This window comes from Tamandua tetradactyla, chromosome 9, assembly GCF_023851605.1.
Source record: "Tamandua tetradactyla isolate mTamTet1 chromosome 9, mTamTet1.pri, whole genome shotgun sequence".
NCBI classification, from domain to species: domain Eukaryota; kingdom Metazoa; phylum Chordata; class Mammalia; order Pilosa; family Myrmecophagidae; genus Tamandua; species Tamandua tetradactyla.
The window spans coordinates 17,424,367-17,450,295 of record NC_135335.1 but is presented as its reverse complement, the minus strand read 5'-3'; the positions used below and the strand labels follow the sequence as shown (position 1 = coordinate 17,450,295).

At 37.4% G+C, this 25,929-nt stretch overlaps 2 long non-coding RNA genes across 2 annotated transcripts in view; both read left to right on the top strand.

Annotated features, from left to right (window-relative positions):
- The window catches only part of LOC143646804 (uncharacterized), an 89,354-nt gene that overhangs the window by 19,622 nt on the left and 43,803 nt on the right, over positions 1-25,929 (top strand). The gene's annotated exons all lie outside the window — the stretch shown is intronic.
- The window catches only part of LOC143646805 (uncharacterized), a 48,334-nt gene continuing 29,832 nt past the window's right edge, over positions 7,428-25,929 (top strand). The window contains exon 1 of the long non-coding RNA XR_013157648.1: positions 7,428-9,747. This is a non-coding gene — a long non-coding RNA (uncharacterized LOC143646805). The remainder of the gene's footprint in view (positions 9,748-25,929) is intronic.

Genomic DNA, 25,929 nt, shown 5'->3' with positions numbered 1-25,929 from the left:
CTGGTTTCAAAATACTTATACATATGCTTATTTATGCACATATATTTATACATTTATTTATCTTTAATTGATTTACGCATGAAATAAACACATGTATATACAAATGCATACATAGAATATACGGTAGTTTTTTTTCAATTTTCAACATAATTGTTCTGTGCCAGCTCTACCCAGTGTTCTGCTAAATGAACTACAAAGTTCAAATTTCAAGAACCACCTTGAGACCTCAAGCCATGAGGAAGTGCACAGAGCTGGTCTCTGAGTTAGTCTACAAATATGTCACTTCATGGTTAGCCAACTCCTAAGAGGCTCAGGTCTGAGAGAAGCAGTGGCATCTTGAAAATATATTCATGTTGTACATTCCACACATTTTTTGCCTTATGGTGCACATAGTTGTTCCTATTTTGGAAAAGGGAAATATCTTTGGAATAATCTGTCCTTTCTTTCTCTTATTTTCTGATTTAAAAATGTGACATTTGTGCATATGAAACCATAGCTAGATCCTATCTTCCCTGACTTCTTACTCGATGATCTGCAGAGAACCTAGCTTTGTAGCAACAACTCTGGATTTTTTGAGGGCCTTTCAGGCATCCCAGGTTCCAGATAATAGGGTCTCTACATTTCACCACCTTCAATGCTCCACTTCCCACATCAGCATCCCAAGCACTTTTGTCCAACTCATAGTGTAAAGATCTGTAGGTAGAGGTATATAGGAAGCCTTTCCCAGAATGTTTGATTAAAAACATTAGAGGACATGAAAACACTCAACAGTTGAGAAATCTAGTCCCTCATTTCTCCTACTGTGAAAACTCTACCCAACCACTAAGTATAGGAAGACATTTTATTTTTTATTCTCCATGGGAGTAGTCAAGTCAAAGGTCTGCTATCATATTATCTTGGTAACCTGGAGTTCATGGTTAAAAGTCAGGATTGAGGGACGGGGATCAAAGCAGAGGGGAATATGGATTTACCTGTCAGCCATGTGCTATGGACTTAGCAAACTCCTGCTGCAACACTGCTATACCTATAGATTTTGATAATTAATCTTCAGGTTAAATGGCCCATTCCTACTATCCCAGGTGCTTCCCATTGGAAATAACTTAATTTCACACATCAACAGCAGATACATAGAGAAGTTATTTCATTTGCCTGGTCAATACTGCAAAGAGGAAGATGGAAAAATATGGATGAACCATACACATCATAACTCTGACAGATGAATTGTGGCACAATATATCAAAGGGAGACTCATAAGGCAAATTGTTACCCTGACACTTCTTCACACAGTTTTTAAAACTCAGCATAGCCCATACGAGTTAAAAGAGAGCACATGTACCATTCTGAACCGTTTAATTGGTTCCCACCCAAACCTCCTAGTAGTCTTATGAGTCAGGTTCTGTTTACCTTCTCTTTGTATATGGATGGTGACAGAGATGCAGAGAAAGCTACTAAAATTGTCCAGATCCAGTATACGGATGAGACCCACAGTGTGACACTTGATTACACCTTGAAGGACTACAAGGAGTTTGAGGTGGATCAGATACTATGATATAAGTCATTTTAGGAACCTCATTTTTTCTCAGCATAAAACAAGTTTTGCAATTCTAACTGTTCATAGTTCACTTCCTTGGGACAATGTTTCCATGTCATAATAGCAGCAAACATAGTAAATTTGCAGGAATGAAAAAAGAGGTTTTTTTTACTTATAGCATGAAATCTCTCCAACCTCCATTCCAGTGGGCACCTGGCAGAGATTCCACGGTGCAAAAAAATTGTTTAACTTTCACACAATATGGTGGAAAAAAGTGCTGCAGAACAACTCAGGCTGTAGGCAGGGAAAGTGAGTGCCTCTGATACAAGCCTAAAATTGGTACCAAAAAGTAGAAACCAGTTTAAATAAATAATGGTCAGGGTCATTGAAATGTCAAACATAATCAAAACAGTGAATTAGTTAGACTATCCAGATAGGCTGCAACTTTTGGAATATCCAATCAGCTGAGAAATAGGGGAGGGGCTGTATGCAAAGCTTAGGAACTAAATACCTGTGGCATTCTATTGTTTAGCATGCTGTCCACCAGTTTTTGGGGTTTGCCTGTTCTTGCAAGAACATGAATACATTCTTTTCTTCTCCACAATTGGGTGAGCACATATTCTCCTTCAAGTACCATGCTCTGTCTAACAATTTGGGGGTCCAAGCCCCACTGATTAAGCAATCGCATACTCTGCCATGGGGTCCCACCTCTGGCAGCCAGAAGGACCTGAGACCAGATGCTTAAATACACCAGTGTGAAAAATAAAGGGGTAATAACTGCTTCACAGTATCCAGGTAACTCTTTGCACAGACCAAGGTAAGAAAAATGCTATTAAGTATTACCTTGGCATTCGGGATGAATGATGATGAGCCTGGCCATAAGCAAGTGCAGAGATCCAATCCGTGGTTCCCTTCTCCAGTGAGGGAAAGGGCTGGAGTTGAACAAAGCAAGATGGTGTGGAAACAATGGAAGGCAGGCAAGACTCAGAATAGGTGGAGGCAGTTGGCCAGCCAGGGAAAAGGGAGGGGGAATCTATAAAATCTCGCCCCCCAGGAACATTCCCCTGGATAGTCCATAGGGAGAAGTTGGAGCATTGGAAGACCAGGAGGAAGAAAATGTACAGTTGAACAAAAGAAAGCATTCTGTGGCCCAATATATTCTGCCCCAAGTACAGGACAGATGAGGATTGACTTTGTTCAAGATCTTTACAGTCTCACTATAGAGGGGGAAAAATGGCTGTACTCAAATCTCAGAACTTAATAAGGCCTTTGAGGTGGCTGGAGGAAAATACAGCTTAAACTGTCCAGTAATTTGTAATCCTTAAAAAGGACTTGAAGAAGCTACCCAGAGTTACTTGTATTCTAGTAATTTTCTAGTTTTGTCTCTTTGGTTCAATAGAACTATTTCAAACTTGTACATGACTATTTGATGCAGAGTCTGGGCTTCTGTATAATAAATCCCTTTGCCAAATGCAGGTATTGCAGATTTGCTACTAACAAGTGTGAAGCAATGGGTGGATAAAATTATCTTGATGTGGGAGCATTTTCTTGTAGGAGTTCTGTCTCAATGAAAGTGTCAATACAAGAATTGGACTCCTAGGAGGGCTATGGTGTCTTGTAACTGGACCTGCCAACTACTTCTGAGTCATAATGTTGGCATTGTTTGAGGTGGCAGAAAAGATGCCTGCTTTCTGATTTATTTAGGTAAATAGCTAAGCCAATGAGAGGTTAGTTGATTAAAGAGATACAAGGGATATTTGGTTAAACTAAAGATGCATCTTTTCCATCAAACCTTGCTGGATATTACATTTTTTTGAGGGATGAACTACAAACTACAACAAAACTCCCTTTGCTTACCTCCAAAAGTTGATGGGCCAAATAAGGAAATATTCAAGGATGGACCCTGATAGTCCTGTGGTGCAAGGATATAAAGGGGTCTTAGGCAGACATTCAGATAAAGGGCCAAAAAAATAGATAGGTGGAATGCTAAACAACTAAGAGAATTATTAAGAAGGTCTCAGAGTGTATTTTATTTGCAATGTTTGGCTGAATTTAACTTTACTTATGATGGTGGCCCTGAAGACACAATCGGGCTCCTTTCTTTGCTTCTACATTTGATTTTAGATGTAGGATCACCTGTTCTTTCTTTGGAACAGGTGTGGGCATTTGTTTGTTGTTTGTCTGCTTTGAGGTGCTGTATAAAAGGGAGGTGGAAAGCAGGTGAGAGAGGGGTGTTCAAAACTGCTCAGTATCAGTGCTGTAGAAATGAATGGTGCTGAAGTGTTGGGCCCATACCTGGCCATCCCTGGCAGTTGGGTTGTACACCAGAGGGATGAGAAGAACAGGAGCAGGATGTGTTGTTGCTGCCTCACATCACCAACCTGGGTTCCCCAACCTCGTGGATGGTAGGTCACAATGAATAACAGAGCCACTGCAGTGAGTCTTGAAGCCTCGAGTGCACACCTGGCTATAGCTGCCTTGGTGGTAATAGCAAATATTTAAATGAGAACTTTGAAGGCTGAAATGGAGAAGGATTCTATGTGAACAGTAGTTGAACATGGGTCAGTTAGTCCTGAGAGCATAGGCTTGGCAACTGCCTGACCTCCTCCTCTAAGCCCCCAAACCCTCTGCCATGCATGGCCCAGCCTGAGGCTCTCAATACTGGCAGCCACTGGCCCTTCTGGTGGAGACCAGTACCAGGGATAGGCCATGGATGAGCTTGACTGAGGGGCCAGTGCAAATGCTGGCTTCATGTTCCCAGGCTTTTCACCAAGTGCAGAAACCAAGTCACATAATTTAATGGCTTTCTGTGCCATGCCATTGGTTATAGTGGGCTTTGAAAATGGAAAAGGAAAGCAGAAATAACAAGTTAAGATCATGTTAAGCACAGTTAACCACATGGTCATAAAGGATAAAGATAAAGCAAGAAGGAAACAGGCAGAGGTGAAATAGAGAAACAGTCTGAGCCAAAGGGGATAAAGGTGTGAGGTGGGTACAAGACTCAGCAATGGGAAACCTGGTCATCTCAAAATGAAATGCCTGAATTTAAAGAAAGAAGATCAGGGGACACCCCTAATAAATTTTAAAAATTAAGGAGGTTAAGGCCTCCTTGTCTCAAGAGCCCATCAGAAGCCTTTGATAAATATAAGGGTGGACCCATATCAAAGAGAACTGACATTTTCTTAGGGCAGTTCAATCTTCTGCAACCCATATCACAAAGGGAATCAAATTCACAGTAACTCCTCACAGTTTGGGGGTAAAAGGGAAAAGATTTAAATCTCCATTTTCAAACTTACTGATACCTATTGGGAAGATAGCCAAATTATAAGCCCCACGTATTACATTCCAGAAGCTGGGATTAGCTTTTAGGGAAAGAACCTAATAAAATCCATGGTACTAGCTAATGGTAATGGACACAACACCAAACTGCTGCATGGAGTAGCAGTGAGAGTGTTGAGGCATCTGTATATAAAGAAAGCCACTGCCAATAAAGATCAGGAGGAGCAGGGAAGGGACACTTTGGAGGCAAAACAATGGAGGTTTGTGTCTAAAGTCAAGAGGCTTGAGCAAGGAGAACAGACCCACACAAGCACTTGGAGAAGGTGGCCTTCCCCAAGGACAGAGGATGGGCCTCCACCTCATGGTGAGGAAGTGGTGCCAACCCAGGCGTTGGAGAGAGGGTTGGGTACATTCATTGGGGATTGGGAGAGTTTGGGGGCAACCACATGGAGGACTTGAGCATGTGCCCCAGAGGTGGAGGAGGGCCATGGTGCCACCCCAACGCTTGGAGAAGGTGGAGCCAGGAGGCATGTGGTCTCCCCAGTGTTCCCCAAGTTGCCATTCTGAGAGAGGTGGGTTAATGTGTAGGCCCTTGGAAAGGGTGGGACTACCACTTTCGGAGGCACTAAGGATAAATGACTCTTAGATTTTGAAGTCTACTGGAGTTTGCCCTGTGGGTTTTTCAAGGCTGCTTGGGTCTGGTAACCCCTGTGTTTCTTCCAATTTCTCCTTATGGCAGAAATGGGAATATGTATCTTATGGGTGTCCCTTCTTTGTATGTTGACAACAGATCACTTTTTCTGAATTTTTCAGGTCCAGAACCAGAGGAGGGTTTTGTGTTAGGGCAGACCATGCATGTAGCTGACTCTGCAAAGGATCTCTTCCCTAAAAATTATAAACTGGCTTTGTCCTCTACTCTGTCAGCCCTTGGGAACCTTGGCTTGCCAGCTCAGACTCCACCTCTTGAATTTGCTGCCCATCGACACCAACCTGGCAGTTAGGTCCTCATCAAATTGTGGAAAGCATCAAATCTCCAACTGGCCTGGGAATGATGTTGACAACTGAATGACCATCTGGGTGGCAGAGAAAGTCTGGACTCACTACAAGAAAGTGAAAGGACCAATACCTAAGCCAGATGATAAGTACCCAACAACACAGTCTGATTCCTGGGAAATAATTCCAACTTTGGACCCTTTAAATTCACGTTAAAGAGACAATAGTTGGGAGGGTAAAAGGTTTTTATTTTTCTTAATTTGGGGTTTGGATTTTGTTCTTTAATCTAACATAGTTAATAGTGACCCTGGCCAAAGTAAAGTCTTACCCAAGGAAGACAGATGAGGGATCTGGGGCCCAATTTAAAAATGAGAAATAGTCATAATGTTCCAAATTGGGAATGTAATAAGCCCTGCCAAATTAGTAGTGTATGTAACTGAAGTTTAAAGCCCCATACTGTACAGCTTGATGAAACATAATCTCTGCAAAGTCACCAGGAAGGATGTGGAACAAAGGGGTTTAAGCAAAGGCTTTATTTCAGGGGAAAACAGAGCCACCCAGACAGCATTTCAAGAGAAAGAGAAAGATAGTTGCACCAAGATGGTGGATAGGGATAGGTTTTTAAGGTTTAAGGTTTAAAAGTTGGGGGCAATGGTTAGGCAAGTCCCTTTCAGCTAGTTTTCAGAAATAGGGGGCTAAGTTTGGAGATGGGAGCTTTCCATTGGTAAAGTTTAAAATTCCAACACTGCCTTAGGCATGCAGGGTTATAAATGCTGGAAGCCAAATAATAAATGAGGGGAGTTTACACAAGAATTCATTTTCTGGAGAGTGGAGGCTGAATAATGAGAAATAACTGAATGAAAACAGCTGATTGAGGTTGAAGGAGATGCTGGGCTGAGGCCGTTTGGGGTAAGAGAGGCTTTCTAAAATATTTACCAGGGGTAGCTTACATCCTGGTGGAAGGGATCCTATCTTCCAGGCCTTACATTTGATGCTTGACAAATAATAGATTGCAGAGACTTAACAAATCAATGTCAATTGGGTGGAAAAAACAAATACTAGTATCCAGATCCAGTAGGGGGTTGTTACAGTCAAGCCTCTCATTGCCCATCCTGGAATGATGTATGATGGACTACCCAATTTCAAGGATGAAATGTGAACATGGAATTAATTTCACAGACCTAAAGGCAGTGTAACCTCATGATAACCATCAAGAAAGCAAAAAAACATCTAACAGGCGGTGCAGCAGAAATGCAATAATAGTTAACAGAATACATGGGATGGGGCAAATCTCACTGAAAAATACTCTGTAGAAAGTTTCAGGATACAAGTTCTTTCCCTAGCCAATAACTCCATCTCCAATTAACTCTTCAATAGTGCCTAAGGACTCAGCTAAAAATTAGTTTCCCAAATACAGAATAATCCCAAAGTTGTCAGAGCAGATAGAACAGAAAACTTGGAGCAAACCATAAGTGTACAGGTAGGGTGCAAAAATGCAAATGCCTGGGTGGAATGGATCATATATCCAGCCCAGAGTCTAAACAAAAGCAACTGTTATGTGTGTGCAACAGGCCATCCCACTGCTCTTGTTGTGCCCTTTCCAAAGTGTATGGAGGAACACAAAAGGAGTCCAAGTGCATACTTTTTCAGAATACTACTCCTGTCAAAAATTGAAGTATATTGTCCTCACTTTTACCTCTAATCAGGGAAGGAAAAGTCAAGGTCATACTGGCTTCTTGCCTCAGTTAAGGAAATCACTCTGCCTGTCTCTCTAGATGGGAAGAAGGGCTCCAGGTCCTTGGGATCATGCCCTCATGTATCCAAGCATGGGATGTGACTGAGGACAGTAATAGCAATTTCTCCAGGTTAACCACACCACAAGCAGGCCTTTGGTGGTATTATGAAGAGGGCATCATCCAACCTTTTTTTCCAAAGAAGGTGAGAAGGAACTGTGCTCTGGTCCAATTGGCCATCCTATTCACCCTGACATTTAAAAAGGAGGAGGAATATAAAAAAAAGTTTTTTTTTAAAAAAGGAGGAGGATTGAGTTAATTTAAAAAGTATAGGGGCTCCAAGGGAAATCTCAAATGAGTTTAAGGTTAGAAATTAAGTAGCTGAAGAATTTAAATCATTCTTATTTTGGTGCTCACCATCAACAAAAATGTAGATTGGATTAATCAAATTAATTACTAAGTATGCAATTGAAGCAAGATCAGAAGAGTTGTATGTTACTAGCCAAATGACATGGGAAAATAATATGGCCCCAGACATGATATGAGCTGAGAAGGAAGGCAATAGCTTTATGGTCAGGGGTAGTTATATATTTATCCCCAAATAATTCAGCCCCAAATAGAACACTTAGCAAAGCTCTACAAGTCTGAGGGTCTTATCTAAAGAATTGGCAAAAAATCCAGGCATAGATGACCCCCTCATGGGTTGTTTAAAAAAAAACCAGTCTAGGAAATGGAAAGGGCTGGCACTATCCATGTTAACTTCTTTAATCATCCTAGCTGGGGTACTCATAGCACTTGAGTACTTCTTTATCCCATGTGCCTGAAGATTAGTTCAGAGATTCATTGAGGCTGCCTTAACCAAGCAAATGTCTGTCCAGTACAATTTCCTTTAAAAAGAAAATCCCTATAATGAGAAGTGTGAAAATGTTCTCATCAAATTTGAAGAAAGAATAAAATGTATAAACTAAAAAAGTTCTAAAAGAAAGAGGGGGAATTTGTAAGAAAAATAAGTTTAGCTTTCACACAAGATGGTACAAAAAAGGGCTGCAGAACAATTCAGAGAGCAGGGAAGGAGAGCACCTCTGATGTAAGCCTAGAATTGGCACCAAAAAAAGTAGAGAGAAGTTTAAATAAGTAATGGCCAGGGTCATCGAAATGTAAAGAGTAATAAAAAGTGGGAATCTTCTGCAGGAAATTTGGTTAGACTATCTGCATAGATTGTAACTTCTGGAATATCCAATCAGTGGAGAAACAGGAGAGGGGTCTGCATGCTAAGCTTAGGATATAAATACCTGTGGCATTCTATTGTTTGGAGCACCAACCACCATTTTTTGGTGAGGCACCCATTCTTGCAAGATTGTGAATAAATTGTTTTTCTTCACAATCAGGTGAATGCTTATTCTCTTTCAAGTATTGTGTACTTTCTAACACATGAGTCAGGTTCCAAGGAGTAAGCTGTGGAGGAGAGCCTTCAGTCACCCCTACTTATGACTTAAGCAGCCACCTGCTAAACTTTTATGACCCATGCAACTCTGTGTACCCTGAGCTGGGAACATGGGATTGGGCCTGCCATGCTTCCAGGTGTCAATAAGATAATGGGCAGGTCACCTAACTCGATGTCCAACAATTTCATCAACAAAACTGTGGTTATCTCTTAACTGGACAGGGCAGAAAGTTGGTGCAATGGAGGTAGGAATGACTGTGGCTAGGTGGGGCCAGCAGAGAGCCCCATGGGAGGTCACAGATACATTTTGTGATGCACCAGGAGTTTTGTCCTGGACTTGTGCAGACAGGTGGGGGTGGGGGCAAAGGTGTGATGTGAACAGGAGTCAGGACATAGAGGGGACTCCAGAGCTCTTGCTCTTTCTTCAGGTCCTTCTTTCTGAACCTTCAATATTGACTGTGCTGAGATGTTCACTTCACCCAGCCTCAGTCTCTGGAAATTGAACAGTCTGAATACAGTCTCAGTTAGTCATTGAGAAAGTAGGCACATTTTCACAATGAAGCAGAGCCCAAAACTTCCTGCTCTGTGGACTACCGGCCAGCAGAGGGAGTGCGAAAACACTTTTTCTGACGAAACCATGCCGGAAACACCTCCTGGCTCATTTCCTCCACTAGGCGCCACAACCACAGGAAGGACAGGCAATTTCTTCCTGTGGGACCCACGGAGGAGGTGCCCATAACTCGTGGAGTACTTGGGCCACGTGCAATGTGAGTAAATAGCTTCTTGTTCATGCTGAGACTGAGCAAGGGACTTTGTTGCTGTTCTCTGAGGTTTATTTCTAAATAGCAAGCACAGAATCTTCATTTAATGCTCTCTTTTCATGTAGTTCATTCTCTACTTTGTTAACAAGAGGTATTTTGCAAAGCGTCTGCTCATCGGGGGTTTTGCCAGGTCAGAAACTGGGATTATTTTATGGAGTCTACTCTTTCTAGTGACACAATCCTAATAGAGATACACAGAGAGGGGGAAATCATTCTAAAATACTGAAATTGATATGTAAAATGTACCAACTTTCCAGTGCGGTAGTTGAGGGACCAGCTGAGCCACATTTCAGAGTCCGAAGTGAAAGGGAAAATGGTATATGTCTTTGTTACTTACTTTTTTTGTTTAATTTTTCCTGCAAAAATTATGTAGTTGAAAAAATGTTGAAGAGTTTACAAGTAGGGTAATACAACTCGCAATATTAATGTTAAATGTTATTCACCCCAAATTCCATCATTCATAATAATTTTACTTTCATGGTTTTAATAAAAGCAAACTTTGAGTAAAGTTTTTGAAATATACTTTAAAAATTTATCTGTTTTCAAATGTTGCATTTTGCAATTTCTTTTGACTAAGTAATGATCTTAAGTTGCTTTTAAGTTTAGTTCACTAAAATATTTTAGTTTTAGTGTGACTGATACTATACTATTTATAAAGGTAGATCGATATAGGTGATAATTGCAAAGAATGAGAATGACCTATATGTCCCTGAATTGTACACTTTAAATTTCTCATTTGCCATGTGAATTTAACAAATATGCAGATTTCAAGTGTGGATATGCCTGCCTTGAGTAAAATTCATGCATGAACAGAAATTAGTTTTTGATACTCAAGACACTATTGTGATTTTCAATACCTGGTATTGCATCCTGTTTAAATCTACTTAAGTTGAAATTTGTGCAGCACTTAAATTATCAGTTTATTGAAGAGCCGTGTCAGAGGCTGCTTTTTGTTTGTTTGTTCCTGAGACACTATCGTGATTTTCAATACCTGGTATTGCATACTGTTTAAATCTACTTAAGATGAAATTTGTGCAGCACTTAAATTATCAGTTTATTGAAGAGCCATGTCAGAGGCTGTTTTTTGTTTGTTTGTTCTTGTTTTTTGTCGTTCAGATGTGTTCACTGAAACTAAATTTCTCCTGTAGAAAATTTAAGCTCTGAATCTGCACTTAGTTTAATTTCGTATATTTCCTTGGAAAGGTGAAATCAGTAAGTCTACAATCTCATCATTTTGTATATGCCTATTTCTTGTAAGGGTCATTATTTTAAAGGTTATGAATCATTTGCAATTTTTTTCTCTTTCTCTACTTTGAAATTTGAAAATATATTTATGTCTACTTAAATTTTTTTCTAATGATATACACTGAAGGTGGACTAGGTCTAAGAACAATCCACCTGTGTATATTGTTTGGATTTTTGTTCAGACTTATTAACTAATTTCTCTTGGTGCAGTATATCACCTCAGACTAATAAGTCTCAAAAATGTTCGTAATCAACTTTTCATAAAGAATCAGTTCCCTAATTACATGTGTTACCCTCCCAGCTTGGCACGTAAAAAGTAGACCCTCACATTTGATAGCCTGTGACACTTCTCCACCTTGCAGATCCCTGATGTGATCAAGTCACAGCCTCATTCCCCTAATATCTACCAAAATTCACTAATATCTATCAAAAGAATGCAAAGGTGGGTATGTGTATGAGGGTAGTTCAGTAGTTCTTGCCTGCATTCAGGAATCCTGGGTTTGATTCCTGGTCCTTGGACTTCCCAAATAAAAAAACAAGCAAGCAAACAAATGGGAAACCAAACCAAACAAAAAAGTTCAACAAATGGTGCTGCTATAAAGGGATATTCACATGGGAAAAGAATGAAATGTGACTGCCATACTGCATACAAAGAATTAAAAAAGACTACTGAAGTGGAAAGATAGATAATCCTGAGAAGCACACATACATAGAAAGGCAAAAAAAGCCAAGTGCAGAAATATAACTAAAATCTGATCCACCTCCTGAAAGCCTAGTGACCCAAAAAATTCTGGAGTAGCACATCCCTGGTTTAGAGAATGGATTTATATTATATGGTTTTCTCCATGTCTTTCAACGTGGGTTAAAATGCAGTCAGTCTCCAAAATATGCAGCAGGGGAAGGACTTTTTGTGTGAAACTGAAATGCAAACACCTCACTATTTCCACAAAGAGTGCAAATTATTCAGGACACCAATGACATGCTGCAATTATTATAATAATGACACATTTACTATGTAATAACATCCAAACTCTTAAAAGGCTGATGGCTTCAAAAATTTGGATGAATTGCATTTAGGTAGATTTGAGTACTTTAGTGCCATGAGAGAAACATGCATTTCAAATGTTTTATTTTTATTTCACAAAATTGCAGAATCTTTCATTTTCATATCTGTATTATATAGGAAGATAAATTATACTGTTTTTTTGAGATATTTTGCAACTCAGGCATTATGGAAAGAAACATAATTACATATTTTATAATAGAAAGTCCACACTCAATATGAAGAAAGGAATAATAGCCCAAGCATCTGCTCTGGAGAAAAAATAAATGTAGGCTACTGATGACTTTTTAAAAAATAATCTTGAAATCTACCATGTAGAACATTTGATTTTGTAAACATTTTCTTTTCTTTTTGCTACTAATGTCATTATTATTCAATATTGTATTGCTTCTGGTAAAGAAATGTATTAAGACTAAAAGTTTTATATAATTAATATGTATAGGTTGTCTTTTGCCAATAATATGTTTGCAGACATAGAAAGCACAAACTTCTAGAGCTTAAAAGCAAAATGAAAATTAATCAGACAATTGGGTAAAATGGCTACATGCAATAACAGTAATGGTTTTTTTCCAAATTAGCAATAGACTGGAGAAAAACTAGCAACAACTAGAAATGGAAGTTGAAGGAAATGGTCTCTTCACAACAGTAACATAAACAATAAAATAAATTTAACAAGAAAAGTCCCATGTGAATAAAACCATAAAATACTTGAAAGAAAAGAACAGCATTCTGAAAGAATGAAAATACATACCATGTTCTCAGAAGTCATGTGATATTGATACTCATTCCCCCAAAAAAGAGTTTATAAAGGGAATGATTTCCGATTAAGGGCCTAGTAGGGTTTTGAGGGGTGTTGGGAGATGGATATGGGTGATTTTAAAGTAATTTATTTTGAAATAATATAAAAAATTGCAAGAGTGGGTACAAAGATTTGCCGATCCCATTAAGAAGTTTCTCCAGCTGTTAGGATTTAACCATATTTGATCATGAACAAACATTTCATAAATATACTCCATTGTATTTATTGGCAAAACAAAGGCACATTCTTAAAAAACTTTAAATCAGAAATCAACTTTGATTCAATGCTATAAACTCACCTATAGACCCCTTCAATTTTTATTCATTGTTCCCCCCTTCTCAAACTGTCTAAAAATATCTATTTTTTCCAGTTAATTTCAATATGGAAGTCCTCCCGAGGTTCTGCTGTTTTTACATCTTTGACAAATTTAAGGAGCACATATGACCCAACCTTCATCTGCTCAGTGTTCTCTTTTGAGATTTAGGCCCAATATTCCCAGTAGAAACCCAGCTTGAAGCTATGCTTTACTCACTGCATTCAATCAAGCATGATCAGAGATCCACTTTCCTCACACATCAGTGATGTGACTTTTATAACCTGTTAAAATTTCTTAAAGTTCTTCCATATGCAAAAACATGCTTTCACTTTTTATTATAGTGTCATTTTATGAAGACGTATTTTGAGATTATATCAATACTGTGGTCTCCATTCATCCTCCACCCACAATCCTTTCAACCCAGTCAACCACTCTCTAATGGTTGCCACCTGGTCATATTTTCCATTTCCAACAGTGATCTATATTTTATTTGGCTTTCTGCCTTACAAAGGGTTTCCTTGCTCGCTGGCTATGTTACAGCACTCAAACATCATGCATTCTATTTTATTCAATGTATTCTCATCTGTTATTTATTTAATGCTTAAATTGTACCAGATTGCACTAGTGGGATCTCCTGCAAGATGATTTGAGGGAGGCCTCAAGTAAGTCACCTCTCCTTAGTCTAGATGAGATTCAAGGAGAGAGGATCAAATTATACTTGATTTCAATTCCCATATTGCATCCTATGATACAGGTCTTATTTCTTTCATTAAGGTTTGTAGGCATCCATCTTTGAATATTTAAAATTCACCAGTGCCATTCTAAATTTTCTCTTAATGTACCCCTTTAGTCCTAATGTCAATGTATCCTAAACCTAAAGGGCTCACCTTGGACACAGATATCTCATCATGTCATTTTTCTTTAAATTTGTCAATGCATGCACTGTTCTTAGAACAAGGACTGTAGGGCTTACAATTGTCCTCAGACTCTGAATTCCTCTCTCTGTCACTCTTTGCCATCCAGTCTATCCCAATTGTCTGCAGTCCATTCCACTCTCAATTTCTGCAAAGAAAAGTCTGTTGTTGCTGAGATTTTGTGCATTTTCTCATTGAACTAGTTTGTATGCCAGGCAAATTTTCTAGGACTTTGCCCAGCTCAATACTTTAAATTTCAATAAGCACATCTGTTCTTTCCAAGAATATTGTTCCATTCCAAAAATGATGTCCTTTGATACTATGTTCATAATTAATATTGACATTTTTTAACTTTAAATTATCCTTTGTAAACTAAACTTAAACGCCACAGAGCAGACAATTGACTGTTTTGTTTGCCTGTAGATTTGCATTGAGCAACACAGCCTTGACTGAAAGAGGTTGTTAATTCCTTTAAAAATGTTGCATAATAACTAAGCTAGAAAGACAAAAAGTAACATGGAATTATGAATAATATAAAAAGTAGAATACATGATTACACAAAATACCTGCTTTTCAAAAATATGCACTTTTTTTATTAATTAAAAAAAGAATTAACAAAACAATTAGAAATCATTCCAATCTACATGTACAATCAGTAATTCTTAATAACATCACATAGTTGCATATTCATCATTTCTTAGTACATTTGCATCGATTTAGAAAAAGAAATAAAAAGACAACAGAATAAGAATTAAAGCAATAATAGAAAGAAAAAACAAAAACAAAAACAAAAACAAAAAACCTATACCTCACATGCAGCTTCATTCAGTGTTTTAACATAATTGCATTACAATTGGGTAGTATTGTGCTGTCCATTTCTGAGTTTTTATATCCAGTCCCGTTGTACAGTCTGTATCCCTTCAGCTCCAATTATCCCTTCTCTTTTTTTTTAATTAACGGAAAAAAAGAAATTAACCCAACATTTAGAGATCATACCATTCTACATATGCAATCATTAATTCTTAACATCATCACATAGATGCATGATCATCATTTCTTAGTACATATGCATTGGTTTAGAAGAACTAGCAACATAACCGAAAAAGATATAGAATGTTAATATAGAGAAAAAATAAAAGTAATAATAGTAAAATCAAAACAAAACAAAACAAAACAAAACAAAAACCTATAGCTCAGATGCAGCTTCATTCAGTGTTTTAACATGATTACTTTACGATTAGGTATTATTGTGCTGTCCATTTTTGAGTTTTTGTATCTAGTCCTGTTACACCATCTGTATCCCTTCAACTCCAATTGGCCATTATCTTACCCTGTTTCTACCTCCTGCTAGACTCTGTTATCAAGGACATATTCCAAATTTATTCTCGAATGTCTGTTCACATCAGTGGGACCATACAGTATTTGTCCTTTAGTTTTTGGCTAGACTCACTCAGCATAATGTTCTCTAGGTCCATCCATGTTAATACATGCTTCATAAGTTTATCCTGTCTTAAAGCTGCATAGTATTCCATCGTATGTATATACCACAGTTTGTTTAGCCACTCTTCTGTTGATGGAGATTTCGGCTGTTTCCATCTCTTTGCAATTGTAAATAACGCTGCTATAAACATTGGTGTGCAAATGTCCGTTTGTGTCTTTGCCCTTAAGTCCTTTGAGTAGATTCCCAGCAGTGGTATTGCTGGGTCGTATGGCAATTCTATATTCAGCTTTTTGAGGAACCGCCAAACTGCCTTCCACAGTGGTTGCACCATTTGACATTCCCACCAACAGTGGATAAGTGTGCCTCTTTCTCCGCATCCTCTCCAGCACTTGTCATTTTCTGTTTGTTGATAATGGCAATTCTGGTGGGTGTGAGATGATATCTCATTGTGGTTTTGATTTGCATTTCTCTAATGGCCAGGGACATTGAGCATCTCTTCATGTGCCTTTTGGTCATTTGTATTTCCTCTTCTGAAAGATGTCTGTTCAAGTCTTTTTCCCATTTTGTAATTGGGTTGGCTGTCTTTTTGTTGTTGAGATGAACAATCTCTTTATAAATTCTGGATACTAGACCTTTATCTGATATATCATTTCCAAATATTGTCTCCCATTGTGAAGGCTGTCTTTCTACTTTCTTGATGAAGTTCTTTGATGCACAAAAGTGTTTAATTTTGAGGAGTTCCCATTTATTTATTTCCTTCTTCAGTGCTCTTGCTTTAGGTTTAAGGTCCATAAAACCGCCTCCAGTTGTAAGATCCATAAGATATCTCCCAACATTTTCCTCTATCTGTTTTAGGGTCTTAGACCTAATGTTTAGATCTTTGATCCATTTTGAGTTAACTTTTGTATAGGGTGTGAGAGATGGGTCTTCTTTCATTCTTTTGCATATGGATATCCAGTTCTCTAGGCACCATTTATTGAAGAGACTGTTCTGTCCCAGGTGAGTTGGCTTGACTCCCTTATCAAAGATCAAATGTCCATAGATGAGAGGGTCTATATCTGAGCACTCTATTCGATTCCATTGGTCGATATATCTATCTTTATGCCAATACCATGCTGTTTTGACCACTGTGGCTTCATAATATGCCTTAAAGTCAGGCAGCACGAGACCTCCAGCTTCGTTTTTTTTCCTCAAGATGTTTTTAGCAATTCGGGGCACACTGCCCTTCCAGATAAATTTGCTTATTGGTTTTTCTATTTCTGAAAAATAAGTTGTTGGGATTTTGATTGGTATTGCATTGAATCTGTAAATCAATTTAGGTAGGATTGACATCTTAACTATATTTAGTCTTCCAATCCATGAACACGGTATGCCCTTCCATCTATTTAGGTCTTCTGTGATTTCTTTTAGCAGTTTTTTGTAGTTTTCTTTATATAGGTTTTTTGTCTCTTTAGTTAAATTTATTCCTAGGTATTTTATTCTTTTAGTTGCAATTGTAAATGGGATTCGTTTCTTGATGTCCCCTTCAACTTGTTTATTACTAGTGTATAGAAATGCTACAGATTTTTGAATGTTGATCTTGTAACCTGCTACTTTGCTGTACTCATTTATTAGCTCTAGTAGTTTTGTTGTGGATTTTTCCGGGTTTTCGACGTATAGTATCATATCGTCTGCAAACAGTGATAGTTTTACTTCTTCCTTTTCAATTTTGATGCCTTGTATTTCTTTTTCTTGTCTAATTGCTCTGGCTAGAACCTCCAACACAATGTTGAATAATAGTGGTGATAGTGGACATCCTTGTCTTGTTCCTGATCTTAGGGGGAAAGTTTTCAATTTTTCCCCATTGAAGATGATATTAGCTGTGGGTTTTTCATATATTCCCTCTATCATTTTAAGGAAGTTCCCTTGTATTCCTATCTTTTGAAGTGTTTTCAACAGGAAAGGATGTTGAATCTTGTCGAATGCCTTCTCTGCATCAATTGAGATGATCATGTGATTTTTCTGCTTTGATTTGTTGATATGGTGTATTACATTAATTGATTTTCTTATGTTGAACCATCCTTGCATACCTGGGATGAATCCTACTTGGTCATGATGTATAATTCTTTTAATGTGTTGTTGGATACGATTTGCTAGAATTTTATTGAGGATTTTTGCATCTGTATTCATTAGAGAGATTGGTCTGTAGTTTTCTTTTCTTGTAATATCTTTGCCTGGTTTTGGTATGAGGGTAATGTTGGCTTCATAGAATGAATTAGGCAGTTTTCCCTCCACTTCGATTTTTTTGAAGAGTTTGAGGAGAATTGGTACTAATTCTTTCTGGAACGTTTGGTAGAATTCACATGTGAAGCCATCTGGTCCTGGACTTTTCTTTTTAGGAAGCTTTTGAATGACTGATTCAATTTCTTTACTTGTGATTGGTTTGTTGAGGTCATCTATGTCTTCTTGAGTCAAAGTTGGTTGTTCATGTCTTTCCAGGAACCCGTCCATTTCATCTAAATTGTTGTATTTATTAGCGTAAAGTTGTTCATAGTATTCTGTTATTACCTCCTTTATTTCTGTGAGGTCAGTAGTTATGTCTCCTCTTCCATTTCTGATCTTATTTATTTGCATCCTCTCTCTTCTTCTTTTTGTCAATCTTGATAGGGGCCCATCAGTCTTATTGATTTTCTCATAGAACCAACTTCTGGTCTTATTGATTTTCTCTACTGTTTTCATATTTTCAATTTCATTTATTTCTGCTCTGATCTTTGTTATTTCTTTCCTTTTGCTTGCTTTGGGATTAGTTTGCTGTTCTTTCTCCAGCTCTTTCAATTGAACAGTTAATTCCTGCATTTTTGCCTTCTCTTCTTTTCTGATATAGGCACTTAGGGCAATAAATTTCCCTCTTAGCACTGCCTTTGCTGCATCCCATAAGTTTTGATATGTTGTGTTTTCATTTTCATTTGCCTCGAGGTATTTACTAATTTCTCTTGCAATTTCTTCTTTGACCCACTCGTTGTTTAAGAGTGTGTTGTTGAGCCTCCAGGTATTTGTGAATTTTCTGGCATTCCGCCTATTATTGATTTCCAACTTCATTCCTTTATGATCCGAGAAAGTGTTGTGTATGATTTCAATCTTCTTAAATTTGTTAAGACTTGCTTTGTGACCCAGCATATGGTCTATCTTTGAGAATGATCCATGAGCACTTGAGAAAAAGGTGTATCCTGCTGTTGTGGGATGTAATGTCCTATAAATGTCTGCTAAGTCTAGCTCCTTTATAGTAATATTCAGATTCTCTATTTCTTCATTGATCCTCTCTCTAGATGTTCTGTCCATTGATGAGAGTGGGGAATTGAAGTCTCCAACTATTATGGTATTTGTGTCTATTTCCCTTTTCAGTGTTTGCAGTGTATTCCTCACGTATTTTGGGGCATTCTGGTTCGGTGCATAAATATTTATGATTGTTATGTCTTCTTGTTTAATTGTTCCTTTTATTAGTATATAGTGTCCTTCTTTGTCTCTTTTAACTGTTTTACATTTGAAGTCTAACTTGTTGGATATTAGTATAGCCACTCCTGCTATTTTCTGGTTGTTATTTGCATGAAATATCTTTTCCCAACCTTTCACTTTCAACCTATGTTTATCTTTGGGTCTAAGATGTGTTTCCTGTAGACAGTATATAGAAGGATCCTGTTTTTTAATCCATTCTGCCATTCTATGTCTTTTCATTGGGGAATTCAGTCCATTAACATTCAGTGTTATTACTGTTTGGATAATATTTTCCTCTACCATTTTGCCTTTTGTATTATATATATCATATCTGACTTTCCTTCTTTCTATACTCTTCTCCATACCTCTCTCTTCTGTCTTTTCGGTTCTGACTCTAGTGCTCCCTTTAGTATTTCTTGCAGAGCTGGTCTCTTGGTCACAAATTCTCTCAGTGACTTTTTGTCTGAGAATGTTTTAATTTCTCCCTCATTTTTGAAGGACAATTTTGCTGGATATAGGAGTCTTGGTTGGCAGTTTTTCTCTTTTAATAATTTAAATATATCATCCCACTGTCTTCTAGCTTCCATGGTTTCTGCTGAGAAATCTACACATAGTCTTATTGGGTTTCCCTTGTATGTGATGGATTGTTTTTCTCTTGCTGCTTTCAAGATCCTCTCTTTCTCTTTGACCTCTGACATTCTAACTAGTAAGTGTCTTGGAGAACGCCTATTTGGGTCTAATCTCTTTGGGGTGCGCTGCACTTCTTGGATCTGTAATTTTAGGTCTTTCATAAGAGTTGGGAAATTTTCAGTGAAAATTTCTTCCATTAGTTTTTCTCCTCCTTTTCCCTTCTCTTCTCCTTCTGGGACACCCACAACATGTATATTTGTGCGGTTCATATTGTCCTTGAGTTCCCTGATACCCTGTTCAAATTTTTCCATTCTTTTCCCGATAGTTTCTGTTTGTTTTTGGAATTCAGATGTTCCATCCTCCAAATCACTAATTCTATCTTCTGTCTCTTTGAATCTATCATTGTAGGTATCCATTGTTTTTTCTATCTTTTCTACTTTGTCCTTCACTTCCATAAGTTCTGTGATTTGTTTTTTCAGTTTTTCTATTTCTTCTTTATGTTCAGCCCATGTCTTCTTCATGTCCTCCCTCAATTTATCGATTTCATTTTTGAAGAGGTTTTCCATTTCTGCTCGTATATTTAGCATTAGTTGTCTCAGCTCCTGTATCTCATTTGAACTATTGGTTTGTTCCTTTGACTGGGCCATATTTTCAATTATTTGAGCGTGATCCGTTATCTTCTGTTGGCGTCTGCGCATTTAGACAGATTACCCTGGGTATTGGATCCAAAAGTTTGGAAGATTTTTCTGTGAAATCTGTGGGTTCTGTTTTTCTTATCCTGCCCAGTAGGTGGCACTTGTGGCACATGTTTGTCTGCGGGTCCCACCAGTAAAAGGTGCTGTGGGACCTTAAACTTTGGAAAACTCTCGCCGTCGCGAACACAGGGAGGGTTGCTGGTCGCCGCAGCCCGGGAAAGAGCCCGTTTGAATTTCCTAGTCGGCCCTGGGTGACAAGCGTGGCGGGAGGGCGCCAGCGGCAGCGGCCCGCCCAGGAGAGTGCACGTTCCCCGGGAGTCACGGGTTTGGAAGGGGCCTCCCCCATCCGTCGCCGTTCTCCACGGCCTGGGGATTTCCGATCCAATTCTCTCAGTTGGTCCGGGGGCTGCGCGTGGTGTGGGTGCCAGCCGGCTTGGTTTCAGGAGACCGCCTCTCCAATTCTCCCAGCCGGCCCGGGAAGGGGGAAGGGAGTAACTCCGGCCGCTTGCCACCCCGCCCGGTAAGGCCCGCGCGCCTCGGCGATCTCACCCGAGCTGCTTCTCTCAGCCAGCCAGCCGTTCCAGGATGGGGTACGCTGTCTTTTTTTATCTCTGTTGTGGCTTTGGGCGCTTTCTGTATCATTTCTACTCCCCTAGTAGCTGTCCTGGAGAAGAAACTAAGATCCGCGCTTCTTACTAAGCCGCCATCTTCCAAGAAGTCTCCGCACTTTTTTAAGTAAGTGAATTTTTAAGAGTAAATATTGTAATGTGAACAAGGTGGGTTTCTAGGAATTTGCCATTTTGTCAAAGATATCTAATCTGTTGGGGCAGAAACATTTGTAGTGTTTTCTTAAAACCCATTTTACTTCTGTGAGGTTGTTAGAAATGTCACACTTTTGTTGCTAACTTTAATGAATTGTTTCTTCTCTCTTTTATTCTTTATTTAGGTATCAGATTTACAAATTTGTTGATCTTTTCAAAGACCAACTTTTAGTTGTATTGATTCTGTTGTTATTCAGTTCTCTAATTTATCTGTGATCTAATCTTTATTTCCTTCCTTCTAACAGATTTGGGTTTAGTTTGCTCTTCTTTTACTATTTCCTTAAGTTGTAAATTCTGGTATTAATTTAAAATTGTTATTCTTTTTAAATACAGTTTTTTTTTCATGGGCAGGCACCAAGAATTGAACCGAGGGCACCAGCATGGCAGGTGAGAACTCTGTCACTGTGCCACCATTGCCCAACCTAAATACAGGTGTTTATGGCTAAATTTCTCTATTAGCAAGATTTTCAGTGCATCCTATAAGTTACATTGTGTATTCAATTTTCTATATCTCTAAGTGTTTTCTAATATTCTTCATGATTTCTTCTGTGACCCTTTGTTTGTTTGAGCATGTCGTTCAATTTCCACAGATTTGTGGAACTTCCCACTTTCCCTTTTGTCATCAATTTTTTATGTCATTTCACTCAAAGAAGTCACTTATGTTTTCAGTGTTTTTATACAAGTTATAGGGTAACATATCTGTTCTGTGAGTATTCCACATGGACTTCAGTAGAATTTATATTCTGCTGGAGCTAGTTGGATTATAGTGTTGTTTAAGTCCTTTATTTCCTTATCAATCATCTGTCTAGTTTTTCTATTCATTTGTGAAATGGAAAGTTGAACTGTCCAACTATTATAATAGAATTATCTACCATAATAGAGAGTTGTATGTCCATCAAAATAGACACATATTTATTTTTCCTCCATATATTTTGGTGCTCTGCTGTTCCCTGCATATAAGTTTATAATTTTTACATGTTCTTGATAGGTTAACACTTTCATATATATATGAAATATAGTTCTTTGTTTTTTATAACTATGGTTGTTTTAATTTTTATCTATTATTCTAGTGTACCTATTTAATTTCTAGGCATTACTTGCATGTGGTGTCTCATTAATGTTTCCCATTCCTTCATTTTCAACCTCTCTGGCCTTTGTATCTAAAGTGATTCTCTTACAGACAATAGATGGTTGCACCAAGCTCTGCTCTAAGTAAATAATTTCTTTCAATGAAAATTTATTAAAATAAAGAGACTAGAGTGTGGCATAATGAATAAAATTACTTACAATGAAAGATATAAAACTTCCATTTAAATTGTTTTCTGTGTGTATTTTTTATTATTAAATCCTCCATTATTTTGTAGTGTGCCATTTCAATTCCCTTCTCATTTCACTTTTTCCTTTAATGTTACTGAAATAATTTCTAAATTGCAGAGTGTTCTATTTTTCTAGCTGCCAGAATGCAATATACCAGAAACAGAATCGCATTTAGAAAGGGGAACTTAATAAGTTGCAATTTTACAGTCTAAGGTCATGAAAATATTCCAATTAAAGCAAATCTGTAAAAATGTCCAAATGAAGCACAAGAGGTTACATTCACTTCAGAAAGACCTATGAAGTTTAGGGTTTCTCTCTCAACTGGAAAGTCACATAGTGAATATGGCAATGCTGATTGCTTTCTCTCCAGGCTTCTTGTTTCATGAAGCTCTCTTGGGGGCATTTTCCTTTTTCATCTCCAAATGTCTCTGGCCTGTGATTCTTCTGTGGTTCTGCGGCTCTCTCCTTGTTCTCCACTTTCTTCAAAATGCTTCCTCTTTTTAAAGAAGCCTAATAAACTAATCAGGACCCACCTGGAATAGATAGAGCCACATCTCTATGGCGATAAGTTCCCAGCATACAGCGTTGGGTAGGGTTTAAAGAAATAGCTGTCTCCACAAGATTGGGTTAGGATTGAAGCATGGATTTTCTATGGTACATAAATCCTTTAAAACTGGCACTCAGGGCAAATGCAAAAAATAAAGACTATCAAAACACAACCCTGACCCTATATCCTGATTTAGTCCCTGACCCTATATCCTGATTTAGTATCTTTTTATATTTTGCCACATTTGCCATTCCTTCTTTCTTCCTTTATGTCTTTCTCCTTCCTAAACATTTGAGTGTATCCTGGATGCACCATTTTCCTTGCAGCAATACTTCTATGTAATATTCTTAGAACTAGGATAATCACTAATGGAACTGCCTTATGTAGAGTTAACAAGTTATACACATTAATACTGATACAGGGCATATGTCTAAAAGGGTCTTCTCAAGTCTTTTCTCCAATATTAGATCCCATCTTGGGGTAAGAAAAGAGACAGTATAACATGTATGCAATATGTATGTTTCCACAATTTAAAAAAAGTGCAACAAAAGAGACAAAGACAATTTTTGTATTCTGGAAACGTATATACAGCATGAATGTTACCATCTCAAACACTCCTAAGAATAACATTCACTGAGATTAGTTACATGGACAATGTTGGACTCTGCTTACCACCATTCATTTCCAGAACCTTTCCTCCTAAACAGAAATTCTGTACCCATTGTGCATAAATTCACTATTGTCTATCTATCCTGCACCAGATAAGGTTTAATTTATTTTCTGTCTCTGAACTTGCTCATTTCAGTTATTCAAATGAATGAAATCATACAATATGTCTGTATGTGCCAGACATTTCATTCATTGTGATGTCTTCTAGTTCATTCATGGCAGCATGTGTCAGAACTTCATTCTACAGTTGAATAATATTCCATTGTATGTTTATATATCACATTTTATCTCCTCTGTTGATGCATACTTGGGTTGCTTCCACCTTTTAGATATAATAAATGTGTTTCTATAAGTATTTCTCTACAATTATATGTTTGAGTTTTCTGTTTTTGGGGGAATATATATTTTAAGTAGCATGCCAGGTCAGATGTTAGTTGTATGTTTAACTATTTGAGAAATCTCCAAACTCTTTCACACAGTGGTTGCATCATTTTATATTCCCACCAGAAATGTACAAGGTTTTCTAATTCACTGCACCTTGTGAGTATTTATTTTTAATAGTAACTATTTTCATGAGTGTGAAGTTTATATATCGTTGTGATCTATTTAAAACTTGTTCTTGTGGTACCAATTAAACTACTCAGTTTCCCATTTAACCACTTTCAAATGGACATTTCAGTTGCATCAATTACATTCATCACATTGTGCTACTATCACCAATGTCTATTATCCCACTTCTTCATCGCCTCAAACAGAAACTTTCTACTCATCCATAATTCCTTTCCCCTCTGTACACATACAGGCTTTGGTAACAACATAATTTTGTAACATAGCAGCCATTGGTCACTATGAAATTTCCTTCTTTCTGTTATTTTGTATAAACAAGTTCATTCAATATTTGTCATTTTGTGTCTGGCTTATTTTACACATCATTTCTTCATGATTCATGCATGTTATAGTATGTATCAGATCTTCATTCACTTTTACAGCTGAATAATACTCCACTGTATGTATGCCACTTTTTAAAACAGTTTTTATTCACATACTATACAATTGATTTTAAATATACAATCAAAGACTCTTTGTATAATCACATAGTTGTGCATTCATCATCACTTTTAATATGAGAACATTCTCACTTCTTCCAAAAGAAATACCATACCCTTTATATCCTCTTATTATTGACAGCTAGCTTTGGCATGGTAACTTTGTTATAATTAATGAAAGAATATTACAGCATTACTGTTAACTATAGACCTTGGTTTGTAAGAGAATATTAATTTTATTTTGAATTTTATATTTTTATTTTTTAATTTTTTATTTTATAATATAACATATATACAAAGCAAAGAAAGACAAAAGCAAGAGTTTTCAAAGCATTTGTCAATAAGTAGTTACAGGACAGATCCCAGAGTTTGTCTTAAGCTACCACATCACCATTTCAGATTTTGTCATCTAGCTGCTCCAAAACATTTGTATACCACTTTTTGTTTACTCATTCATCTAATAATGGACATGGGTTGATTCCACATTTTATCTCCTTTTATATCCTTTGAATAATGCTGCTGTAAACATTGGTATATCATATTATCTGTGTCTCTACCTTTTGAGTTTATACCAAGAAATTGGATTGTTACATTATATGGGAATTCCATTTTCAACTTTCTGTAGAACTGCTAAATTGTTCTCCATAATGACTGTACCATTTTACAATGCCACTAGCAATAATATCAGGATCCCTCTTTCTCTGTATCTTCATCAAAATTTATTATTCTTGACTTGGTTAACAATAGTCATGTTGAGAGTGGAAAGGGGTATTTCATTTTTCTTTAGATTTGCATTTCTCTGATAACCTATGATGTTGAATATTTTTTCATGTACTATTGGCTATTTGTATTTTCTTTGGAGAAATTCAACTTAAATCAGTAATGAAGCTATACTGTCCTAGATGTTGCTGCATTGAGAAGTTTTCAATAACTGATGTAATACTTAATTGTTCTTGGTCTTTTTGAGATTGTATTTCTTATTGATTCAGTTTAGTCAATTTGTGTGTCTCTGGGAACTTATCCATTTCTCTGTTATCTAATTTAGTAGCATGCAGTCATTCTTAATATCCTCTTACAATCCCTTTTATTTCACTATTTCCCTTTTCAGTTCAAATGATTTTTGTTATTTGTGTCCTCTCTTTTTGTTTCTTTAT